The sequence below is a fragment of the Vidua chalybeata genome, chromosome 1 (genome assembly GCF_026979565.1).
Source record: "Vidua chalybeata isolate OUT-0048 chromosome 1, bVidCha1 merged haplotype, whole genome shotgun sequence".
Taxonomy (NCBI): Eukaryota; Metazoa; Chordata; class Aves; order Passeriformes; family Viduidae; genus Vidua; species Vidua chalybeata.
The window spans coordinates 63,741,705-63,753,285 of record NC_071530.1 but is presented as its reverse complement, the minus strand read 5'-3'; the positions used below and the strand labels follow the sequence as shown (position 1 = coordinate 63,753,285).

Sequence of the window (11,581 nt, the reverse complement as noted above, 5' to 3'; positions counted from 1 at the left end):
TTTTTAAATCCTGCCTGTGAGATCAGTGTTAAAAGCCTTGAGCAATGCGGTTAGATCTGTGTCTAAAGTGTGTGTAGGTGCTGTGTCCTCGTAGTCACAGCAGGGATTTCTGCTTGGTTTGTGACTTGGCTCAGTCTTTAAATGGACACACTCTGAACTGTTTTCTTTTAGCTATCTGTATTCTGCTCTTGTTGGACACCCAGACTTGGCACCACACTGTGCTCCAGTAGCTCAGCCAGATCAACTGAAATTTTATAAGGGGAGGGTTTAGGATGGACTTTTCTACTGAGGAGAATTCATTGGTGTCCCGTTGCTCATTGTCCCGCGTGCTGCAGGTTGCTGTGCTGCAGAAGCCTTCCTGCAGGGCTCTTCCACTGGCAATCCTCAGACCACAGGTGGAGGTCCCCACCAACAGCCAGGTGCTTCCCAGTGCCCTGCTGTTTCCTCCTCAGCCATTTATGTTGCCGGTGAGGAGAGAATTTCTCACCTCTTCTGTGGCAGACCCTTTTTGGGACAGTAAGGATTTGTGAGATAAACAGGATGGGTTACTAAGGGATTCTGAGTTGGCTGATTGTCACCATATCAACTGACCCAGAATGGCCATGGCTGAAGCCTGCTGGATGTCACCACCTGCTCTTTGCCACCTATTCTTCTCTGATTTGCCTTCTCCTATCTTGCTTCTAGTCTGCCTGCTTCAAAAGGAAAAAAAAGCTAGCTGAAGAGACCTGCACTACTGGTTATTTGATGTAGATTTTGCTAAAATGGACTGACACATACATACTATTCTGGCTGGTGGTAGCTGTGCATGAATAAACATAATTACCCATGGCTCTGATGTGGTATCTAGCTACTGTAGATATAAAGCATGAATTTAATAACTGTGTATGGTGAAATGGTTATAAATGCACGACTGTGCAGTGTAGACAGGGCCTGATATATCACTCATTTGTACATTTGTAATTAATTGTAGGAACAAGATTGTTCTTTGCATGTGTTCTTTCTTTGCTGCCAAGCACGACAGAGAACTATAATGATCTTATACCTTAAGCTTGTAATAAAATATTGTTGGTTACCTAGCAAAGAAATTTCTTAATTAAGTTTGCTACACAAAATCTCATCATGCTTTTTAAGATTTTTTTTTTTTGCTAGAACTCCTTAATGACTTTTACCTCTGAGTATAATCAACAACAAAATTTCCAATATTTAAGAAACATTTTCTGCATATTTTTTCCATCTGGATATAATGGAGCATAATTTAAGACTATGGGCAGAAGAGGGGGTAAATGATGCATGTAATGATTGTTTTAACATTTACAAGAAAATAATTTATTTAAATTGGATTAAGCCTTAATATTATCACACTTTTCTACCTGATTTAACATGGGGGGGAGGGTGGGAGAAAGGGAAGAAAATGATTTCATGGTGAAGTGTTTTAAGTATTTAGTATTTTCTTTGCTTTTTGATCATCCCGGCATCCTGCCCCACAGCCATGTAAATTTTCTTACATACAAATGTTCATTGCCATCTTTTACATTTCTCTGCTGACAGTGAAGGGGTCGTGCTAAATCAAACTGATGGAGAAACTGGACATCATCTTTACCCTGAATGCCCAGATTAATTCTACCAGAACAGAGGTGGGGTAACAGCAAAGACTAATTTGCTTTTCTGTATTACTGCTTTTAAGAACTCTATTCATCATATTGCTAACTCTGGTATACATATTCAGAGTGAGACAAATAAATAAGTAGTTGCTTAGGTAGGATGTGAGACCTTAGAGGTCTGTGGCTTTTTTCTGTCCCCAGCAGTTTTCCTACCAGACTAATTATTTCTGCTGAGAATGGGTCTCCAAGTCCAAGTCCAAACTTTATCATCTTCATCTAATTCTTTTCCCCACTCCAGGAGAGAGGATTCAAGTGGGATAAATTCTGTATCTGTATGCTATGCAGCTTTGAGTCTACTGATTGAAGTGTTTTGTTTATAATAGATGCTGTTTTGACGAGGGAAAAAAATCTCCTACAGTCAAAGGAGCTCTATTAGTGGCAGAACCAGCAAAGCCTGGTATTCTGTAGGTTGGTGCCTCATAGTTTCATAGTCAATTACAATTGTCTCTTTTTTCCTACAGAGGGGTCATTTGTTAGGTCTCTCTCCCATGTGGATTCTTTAATGCTTTATAAGGTTTATATTCATGTTACAGCTTTTTTTTTCTTCCAGCTATGAACCTTTTAGAATCGCTTTCTTCCCCTAACTATTTATTTTTTACAAAGAACGTGGAAATTTGAGTGTTCTGTGTATCTATTGCATTTTGTTAAAATAGAAAACAAAAAAAGCCTGGAAACTCAGTGTGTGACTTTCCAAACTTCAGTGTTGTAGCAAGCCAAGCAACAATGGTAGTATCTTGTTAAGTACATTGCCCAGTTTGGGTTTGTATTTAAGTTCATGTCTTCTGGGAGATGTATGTTTGGCTTTCTAGTTAGTCCTGCTCATCCAGAAGAGCTACTATCATCAATGGAAGATCTTCTGGCTTTATGAAGCATCAAATAATTATTATGCAAATTCCTATTTAAATGACAAATTTTCTTCCCAGTCCCATTTTCATTTGAGTCAAAAGTAAGTTCCTCACGACCTTCAAGAAGAATTTGATTTCTTTTACAACTGTAAAAGAATTAAGATTGTGGTGCTGTTTTATTGTCACCAGTGTACTATTAATCACTTATATGTAAACTAGAAAAGATTTCTTCCCAAATCCTGTATCAGTACACAGCTCTGGTTAGTGTGCTCTCTGTGAAATCTCATATTTATAAATTGAATAATTTTTGTTCAATTTGTATTGTGGTGGTATAATACACATAGAATTCCATTATATCTTTTTTTATTCTGTAAGAGATTCACATTTAAAACTTAAAAGTATACTTCAGATAAATGGAAGGTTAAATTCTATTGATGCACACATTCTTTGTATGTGCATAAGCTTCTGTTTACTTGGGAAGTATAATATCAGTAGAGTACTTCTCACTTTAAAGTTTATTAATTTCTTTCTTCTTTCTTTGAGGTGTCAGTACTGAGAAAGATGAATCATTTATTAGTGGGAGGCCTGACACATGATGAAATCAGTATCTGACACTTCAATGACTTCCAATGTTGTTCTGTGAACATTCAGCAAAGTGCAGATGATGTGATGTTGCAGTTCTGTGGGTAGTGCTTTCTCTTTTTTTTATTGCAAATGGGTGAAATGCTCTATCATCACATAGTGTGTGAGGATCTGCCCCATTTGGGATGAATAGCCTTTCCTTATTGTTTAGAGTGATTCATAATCTGATGTAGGAACAAAATAGAACACATCTGCAACTGGCAGAGAAGATCTTTATATTTCTCCTGAGAATCAGTGGAAAAGTAGAACTGGATCCTTGGAGTTTTTTTTTCGAGGGGAAGGGTGTGGGGGAGGGCACAGATAACATTCTTGGCTGAGTGTTGCTACAGTTTGGAGTGTTTTTCTCAATACAGAGCGTGCAAGTCTCCATTGTGTTACAAATGAACTGCACCTAAGGGATAGTTCTCTGCTGGCCACAGGATTACCTCCGGAACAGAGCAGTGATCTCAACCCAAAGACATTAGGGTGCAAATTAGCATCTGACAATCAAGCAATTGGCAATAAACAGGTGAGTGTTCGACAATAAGCTGAACAGTTTTACCTACTTTAAAAGTAAGTAAATTTGAGTTTTAGTGTCTTCAGACCAGTACACCCACCGTCCTGCAACCATATAGGTTAGAATTTTTTGCGTTATTGAACTTACCTTCTTTCCCTTTCCTGTATGTTTTCTATTCACTTCCCTCCCCATCCTCCCCGCCCCCAGAAAATGTTGCAGTAGTTTCAGACTATTAAGATATTTTCCTACATCGTGCAATTTGAAATCTGAGCAATGTTACTCCTGCTCCTTTCCCAAGCTACATCACTCACCCATTCAGATGCCCTGCTGTAAGTAAAATGTCACAGGCTGGGAAGTTGTAGGTATAGACATGCTTCCCAGTACCAGGTCTGGTATCTAAAAGGTGGATTCAGGGTTTTCTTCTAACTTAACTGATTCCTCCCTTTGTTTCCTCAGAAGCTCATGGTCTTTTCCCAGTCCATCCTCTCTCATTTCTGGAAGTTAGGGGCTTTTTCTCTCTTGATGACTTTGTACAGTCCTCATCGCTCTGCTGTCTGAGCATCTTCATTTCCTATTGTCTATCACCGCGACACTTTAGACAATGTACTCTTCACAGATGTATGTGGGTACAGCAGAACTAAATATTCATCAAACTAAGGTGGTGGGGGAAGACCAAGAAAGAGTTGGCAATTAAACTCACCTTTCAAGTAAAGGCACAATATATCTTGTGGGATATTCTCCCTCTCTAGTGGCTAGTTTTTGTATCCTAGATTTTGCCCTCCAGAGTTTTGGCTCTAAACTGTTCTACAGCTACTACTGTAAATAATCAGGTGACCTTTGGAGATAGTAAAACTGTCTTAAGTATGTGTTTGTTGTTTGCTATTGCATGTTCCTCTCCAGCATGCACACATCAGATGCAATTATGTGTGCAAAAAGTCAGGAGTTTGAAACCACTTTGCTTACTGCCTTATTACTCAGGATCTGATTTTAAAAATTGTAAACTTCAGAAAGGGAGAAAAAAAGAAATTATATCAATTAAAATCCAGAGAGACTTTGGTATGTCTCTACCATCTTTCCTTGGCATGTGTACATTCAAATAATCTGTAACATTAGGCGTGGATCCTGGTGGTTCATTGCAGCTGCCCAGAATGCCCTGGCTGGAGGGCTCTTAGGAGGTTGGCTTTCACCCTGACATGAGCTTCTCCTGATTTAACACAGAGGACTGCCCATCAGTGCCTGTCCTGCCACAGGAATGCAGGAACTCCCTGTGGGCTTCAGGGATCACACAAAACCCTGTGTGCAGGTGTGTCTGAGGAAAGGGCTGCTGATAGTAAGGGGAGGCTGCCCACCCTTTCTGATGTGATGAGGAAGCTCTTTTTAGGACCACTCACACACTTAGGCCAGGCAGAAAGAACTAGATCATCACAAGCAGTTTAAATAGCAGGCTTTGGGGTGGCTCCTCCTGGAGTGCGGTTCCATGATGGTGTAAGCTGATCCAAACCAGAGCAGTGGCTTTGAATCATCCATATCCCCATCCCATGTATTGCACCAGCGCTGGTGCTTGTCTGACTCCACGGGGAGCTGAACTAACACGGCAGTGTTAAGATTTTTTTGAAGTTAGTTCTGTCTTCTCTGAACCAATTCAGTGTGAGACCAGACAAGCATCCCTGTTGGCACAGGAAAGGGCAGCAGCTGGGGAAGGAGGGACTGTGGCAGCCGCAGCTTACATCGGATTAGACTGTCATGGAACCACGGCTGTTTGGAGAAGGCACATGAGCATCTCTGGGTGATTTGAGGGGACAATACCCCCAGGCAGGAGGAGGGGCATTGCGATAGTAATCTCTCCCAGTAGGACAGCTGATCCAGAGAGAATATTTGTCTACAGTATAAAATAAATTAAAGAACTCTCCAAGCAAAGTGAAAAGACACAGAAGTTTGCTGTCAGTGTTCTGTAAAACAAGTTAATTCAACATAGGCTTAAAAGATGTTTGTTATGTTCCCATCCCTCTCCCTGGCACCCCACGCCATCCTCTTTTTACAGGGCAGAGATATCCTCCTGCCCTGGCCCTCTTAGGTCATGGTGTGACGGGCACCCTGCCAAACGAGGCTGATCTTATAAGCTGCTACTGCCCTGGTTGTTGCTGGGACTGTCAGCATGATTTTTAATTCACTTCTGTGCTGCCCTCATTTTTTCTCCAAAGGGAGAAAAGGGAGTGTGCTTAGTTAGCTGTGAACTACACTCTGCTGCAAATTCATAGTCTATTAGCACCTTTTCAAAGCTCCCCTTTCTGTTCTCTGCAGAATTAGAACACAGCTATTAAAAAAAAAAAAGAAAAAAAAAAGAAAAAAAATAGAAACGAACCAACCCGAACAAACAAACAAACAAACAAACAAAAAACCTCACTCAAGGCTATTGCACAGTGTCAATATTTAAGGCTTTGTTTTTAAAATGATTGCTAAGATAGGTTTGTTTGTGTGCTTCTTTGCAATCTTCATAATGTATTTAGAGTTGAAACCAACAGCATCGGTAATAAGATGCTGATGAACCTAAGGTAGATGTGACAGCGTAATGCGGATAGTGCGCCTAGAATTTGTCAAAGCAGGAGAAATAACCCCACCTTGGGCAATTTTCAGAAGAAATACACTACAGTACTTGTCAGGTCTGGGTAACTGCTACATACACATACTACTTTCTGGCATACGAATATCACTTTGTATAAGGCAGTCACACTGTAAAAGAAAAGGGAGAGGCAGGGCAAAGACCCTGATCTTGCAGAGTCTTACAACAAGCTGAAATCTCAGAAAAGTGCTAAAACAGAAATCAGCCTTTTTTAGGGATAATTACATTTCTCTCTAAACTATCCACGTTTCATTTGCACTTACATTCTGATGAAACAAAAAATGCTGTAATATTTATCAGTGTATTTTGGAGAATATATCTACTGTCATCAGCAGGAATACAAAATTAGGCTACAAATAGACTATTTCTCATCAACAAACTACTAAAATTTTCAGAATTACTGCCACAGTCGGGATACACATTTGGCAGAAATATCTTGCAGTATGAAATAACTAGAGAATTTCAAAATCAAAATCTCCAGTTACCACGCAATATCATTGTAGGTATAATTTTTGTGTCAAATATTTATATTCTTTTTTTTTTCCAAAATACATACAAGGATCTCATAATTTATCTTTCATTGAAACAAATAACAAAGGAGTGGTAGAAAGCAGATGAATTGTGCTAAGTTGTTGACCCATATAGGTATGTATATTTTTTCTTCGTTGGGATGTGAAAAAAAACAATTACTTTCATAATATACTCTTATAAAAACAGTATGACAGCTTTCACCACAACCTTTACGTGTTGGTAATACCTATTTACACATACATTTGTATACAGAGATATGAAAATAATATCTTGGAAATCAAAGGGGGCATGGGTACATGGGTGTGCTTAGATCATGAGTGCACCACCTCTCTCATTCACACTGTAGGAGTCCGGGTTTTTTACTACAAAAGGCAGAATCATCTACTGAAGTGTAGGAATAATATAAGAATACCTCGTGTTTCCCTAGATGTTAATGAACATCTAATTATTAGATGGTATGTTAATTTTAAGAATATGTTGATTTAACTTGATTGAGGCTTCCTTGGAAAAGGAGCCACCGATACAGCCAACCCTTCCAAGGAAACCATGAGTTAAGGCATTCATTTGTTACCTTAGAGTTGTTACCACAATGGCAGTGCTTGACCATGAGCACCTTGCCTTTGTCTCTCCCTGCACCTTTGGGACTCCCTTAGATAGAGGGATAAAAGCCCAGGAAGTCACAAAGACAATGGAATTTAGCAGGATTGGAAATGTTTCCTTTCACAACGTGAAATTTCTGGTGTAATTTCCAATTGTTGCAGTCAATGGAACTTTTCTTTTGAGAAGACTCAAAAGAGAGAAGCATATGCTGATGCATGTGACTAAGAAAAAGGAAAAGCTGGACTTCGGCAAAGTCCGAAGTGAGTCCAATGTGAGCTGGGGAAAAGCACACTCTGGAATAACTTTGTCTATTGTTGCATTCTGTAATGCATCAACTGCTAAAAATGCAACCATTTACACACCTGTCATGCCTCATAATTTTAATACATGAAATGCAGCCTCCAGTTGCCCACCTGGCAAGATAATGTAAAGCCAGAAGAACCAGTAAGCCTGTCATCCTTAGTCTGTCCAGAATGTTTTGATGGGAAATCATCCTATTAGAAAATTTCTGTCAGTGCTCCTGCTTGCAGAATCCAGAAACAGGACTCAAGTTTTCTTCATTCTCCTTCTTTTTATGGATATACTTGCTTGTGAAAAGTTGTATACCTTTTTCCTTGCTTCTAATCAGTTTCTGGGATGTAATGCCATAATGTGGTATGCACAAACATGTGGAGAATCTTAGTAAGAGAAATTCACATCACTTTTGTTCACTTCCGAAGAAGCTCTTTTTTCCCTTAATACCTTCTTCAGTTTGTAATCTGAAAGTCGTGGTACAGAGGCTCATGCTACGAACAGGAAATCTCCAATGTGTTTCCATCTTCCCACATTGGGTCTCTGCCTTCTTCACTATCAGATAGAAATTTCTAACAGGTCAATAATCTGTGAAACAGAACATCCCTTAAAATGAGGACTCAGTGCCATGAAATAGTGGCTTTTCTTTGTAAAACAAAATCAAATACGGATCTTTCTAAACAAAGTAACTTCCAGTTGACAAAGAGGACTACTTTCATCTCTACCACAATGTTGAAACATGCCATTAAAACAAAGAGATATGGTTGATATCCCCAGAAAATATTTATACTGACAGAAAAAGGTAAGAGTCAGTCTTGCAGTTTGGGTTCTGCGAACTGTTGTTGATTATAAGTACACTGTTTATTCCAAAAGGGTACAGAGAAAATCTGCCCACTGACACTTTCTCTGTGTGGGCAAAAGTAATTTCTGAGAATCCTTTAGAAAGTTTAGGATCAATAGTACATAGCATAAGCATAAGGCAACAAGGAAGGCCAGCGTGATAAATAAGTTTCTTCACTAGCCAAAGTTCAGCAAAATTGTCCTGATGGCCTTAGACAGCAAGCTGTTCTGTGCCACAGAGGAAGGAACAAGGGGTTGTGGGTTGTGCCAGTCTAAAGAGAGGGCTAATTCACTGGTGATCCCAGAAGAATATGAATGCTGTCTTAAGCAAGTTCTCTGTGTGTGTCTGCATTTTCATCGGCCAAGATCATATTTTGGCTTTGGGTTGGAAGGGGCTTTCAAGGGTCATGTAGTCCAATCCCCCTGCAATAAGCAGTGACATCTTCAATTGGATCAGGGTGCTCAGTGCCCCATCCAGCCTGGCTTCCTGTGTTTCCAGAGATGGGGCATCCACCACTTTCTCTGGGCAACTTGTCCCAGTTTTTCACTGCCATCATTGTAAAAAAAAAAACAAAACAAAACAAAACAAAACCCCAACAACAACAACAACAACAAAAACTTCCTTATTTCTAATCTAAATCTTTCAGTTTAAAAACATCATCCCCAAGCTTGACCTGTCACAACAGACTGTGATAAAAAGTTTAAACAGGCTGTGATAAAAAGTTTTTTCCCATTCTTTTCTATAGGCCTCCTTTAGGTACTGAAAGACCACAATAAAGTTTCCCTGGAGCCTTTTCTTCTCCTGCCTGAACAATCCCAACTCTCTTAGCCTTTCCTCATAGGAAGTGTTCCAACCATTTCATCATCTTTTTGGCCCTCCTCAATGTTGCACCCCTTTTTTGGTGGGGACAGTGGAACGGATATATTTATTGAAAAATATGATCTGTGATGATATTTACTGATGCCGATGTCTGTGTGAGGATGGCAGTTCACTCATTAACAACAGTGGTGGAAAATGAGGAGATACCCAAGAGATTCTTGTTCTAAACAGCCAAGTCTTACACGCGGGGAGAGAATAAATTGCTGGATGCAAAGCCTCCGCCCAAAGCCACTCTTACTGCATTAAATTAAGTGGATTTTCATTTAATGTTTTCGATCTAGCTATTGCTGGGCTCCATACAGATTCCGGGCAGGATGTGAAATGCTTGTCAAGTCAAGGATAAAGTGACAAAGAAAATGGGCACCCGTTTAAGTGCCATAGTTCAAATAATTGTGAAAGAAGTACCCTTTGTCTAAAACCTTCTGCCATGGTGATTAGCAGCTGTCTGTCCTTTGTTATTTGAAATATTTTATCACGACAGAGAATTTTGTGGTCACATGATGATTATAGCCATGATTCACCAGCATTCTGCTGGTATCAAGAAAAAGTGCAAAGTAATTTGACATCTCTTGAGTCAACGTACTCTGGAAAATTTGGATGCTTTTTAAGTTTCTACTGTACTATTTCATTCTAATGTATGACAGCAGCATTTCTAACACAATTTACTTCCATAAAGCATCAACTTTTCCACAGGCTTATTGACAGATACAAGGATTATTTTAATTCTCCGTTCCAATAGCTTTTAATGCATTTCGTTTGAGGAAAAAATCTGCTCCAGAACAAAATGACTCTGCCTTACAAACAATAAAACAGCTCAAACCAGTACCTGGCTAACATAAGGCTATTTAGCAATTTACAGTCCGTTGAATATTGGGCTGTAAATTTACTAAGAACCAGGAAGTGATTGGCTTGTAAACCTTAATAAAACAATAAAGCCTAGCTTTCTGTTTATGCAAATTTAAAATTCTGCCCAGCTAAGCTCAAAACATATCCAAATGGTGAAACTAATTGACACAGCTATTATGGGACAAACTATTTTGCAAAACAGTGTCTTGTACGGATGTTTTATTTCAGAATAGAGATTATGTTTAAATCCCCTAACAGATACTCTTTTTTAGGAAATGAGGGGTGATTCCAGAATAAATGTACATTCAAATAAACTGTAGAAAAACTTGGTAATGCCAGTCAGAGAAAAATTATATTTTGTGAGAAAGCTGAAACAGAGTGCAGGCTAACTTTCAGTTATCCATAATGTAAATCGAGTTAAAAACAAAGCCTAAAAGTAGTACCAAAACAGATGTAGTAAAAAGTTGTCTTTATCTCGCATCATTTTTAGCAAGATAAGCCTTTGTATCCTTCCTACATTGTTTCATGGGAATTTCCTATGTGCATCAAAGGAACAATATCCCTTTAAATGCTTGCTATTGATTTGCATTCAGAAGCCCAATTGATTGGTTTTGTGGGAGTTCCCTATGTGAATCAATGAGAGTATCAAGTTAATAAATAATTCACTTAACAAAACTGCATTTAGATAATGCGAAAGGTTTGCAAAAATCCTGTAAAGGAAAGCTTTCTCACATTCCTTACTAACTGCTGAAAGTGAAGGGAGTTCCCGAAACACTGCAGCATCACCTTCAAAAAAAAAAAAAAAAAAAAAGCTAATACTCCTTTCCTGTTAACTTCTCAGTGAGATAGTTGAGTAGGTGTTAATGGATTTTTTTTTTTTTTCCCTTTTAGTTTCACGACTGGGAGATTGAGGCTGGAAGTGGTCTCTGATAGTCATCTTGTCTAAACTACCTGTTCAAGAAGGGTCACCTAGAGCAGATTGCCCAGGATTAAGTCCAGATGGCTTTTAATCTTCTTTGCCCCGGAGATAGATACACATAACTTGGCACTGATCTGCTAGCAAGAAAACTTTAACGCATCAATATTGGAAGCTATGTCCGCTACTCCCATTTTAATAAAGGAGTGCTTGAGCATTGCACAGATTTCTGGAGTGCGGTTTTTCATAACACTCTTCTGTCCTCCCAGGTTATGGCTCCTACAGGTCCTGGCAGATGTTATCACAGCTGAGTACAGCTTTGGGGCTGTACATTCACATTGATAGGAGCTTCTCATTTTGCTCACTGATTGTCTCTCCATTCACAGACTGCAGAAGAAAACGAGTTGGGGAGT

General features: G+C 39.2%; 1 long non-coding RNA gene across 1 annotated transcript; it reads left to right on the top strand.

Moving 5' to 3' along the window:
• The first annotated feature begins 1,560 nt into the window (after positions 1-1,560).
• On the top strand, positions 1,561-11,347 carry LOC128800473 (uncharacterized). Its single transcript, XR_008434983.1, has 3 exons — positions 1,561-1,634; positions 3,502-3,656; positions 11,144-11,347. It is a non-coding gene; the product is annotated as an uncharacterized LOC128800473 (long non-coding RNA).
• The last annotated feature ends 234 nt before the right edge of the window (positions 11,348-11,581 follow it).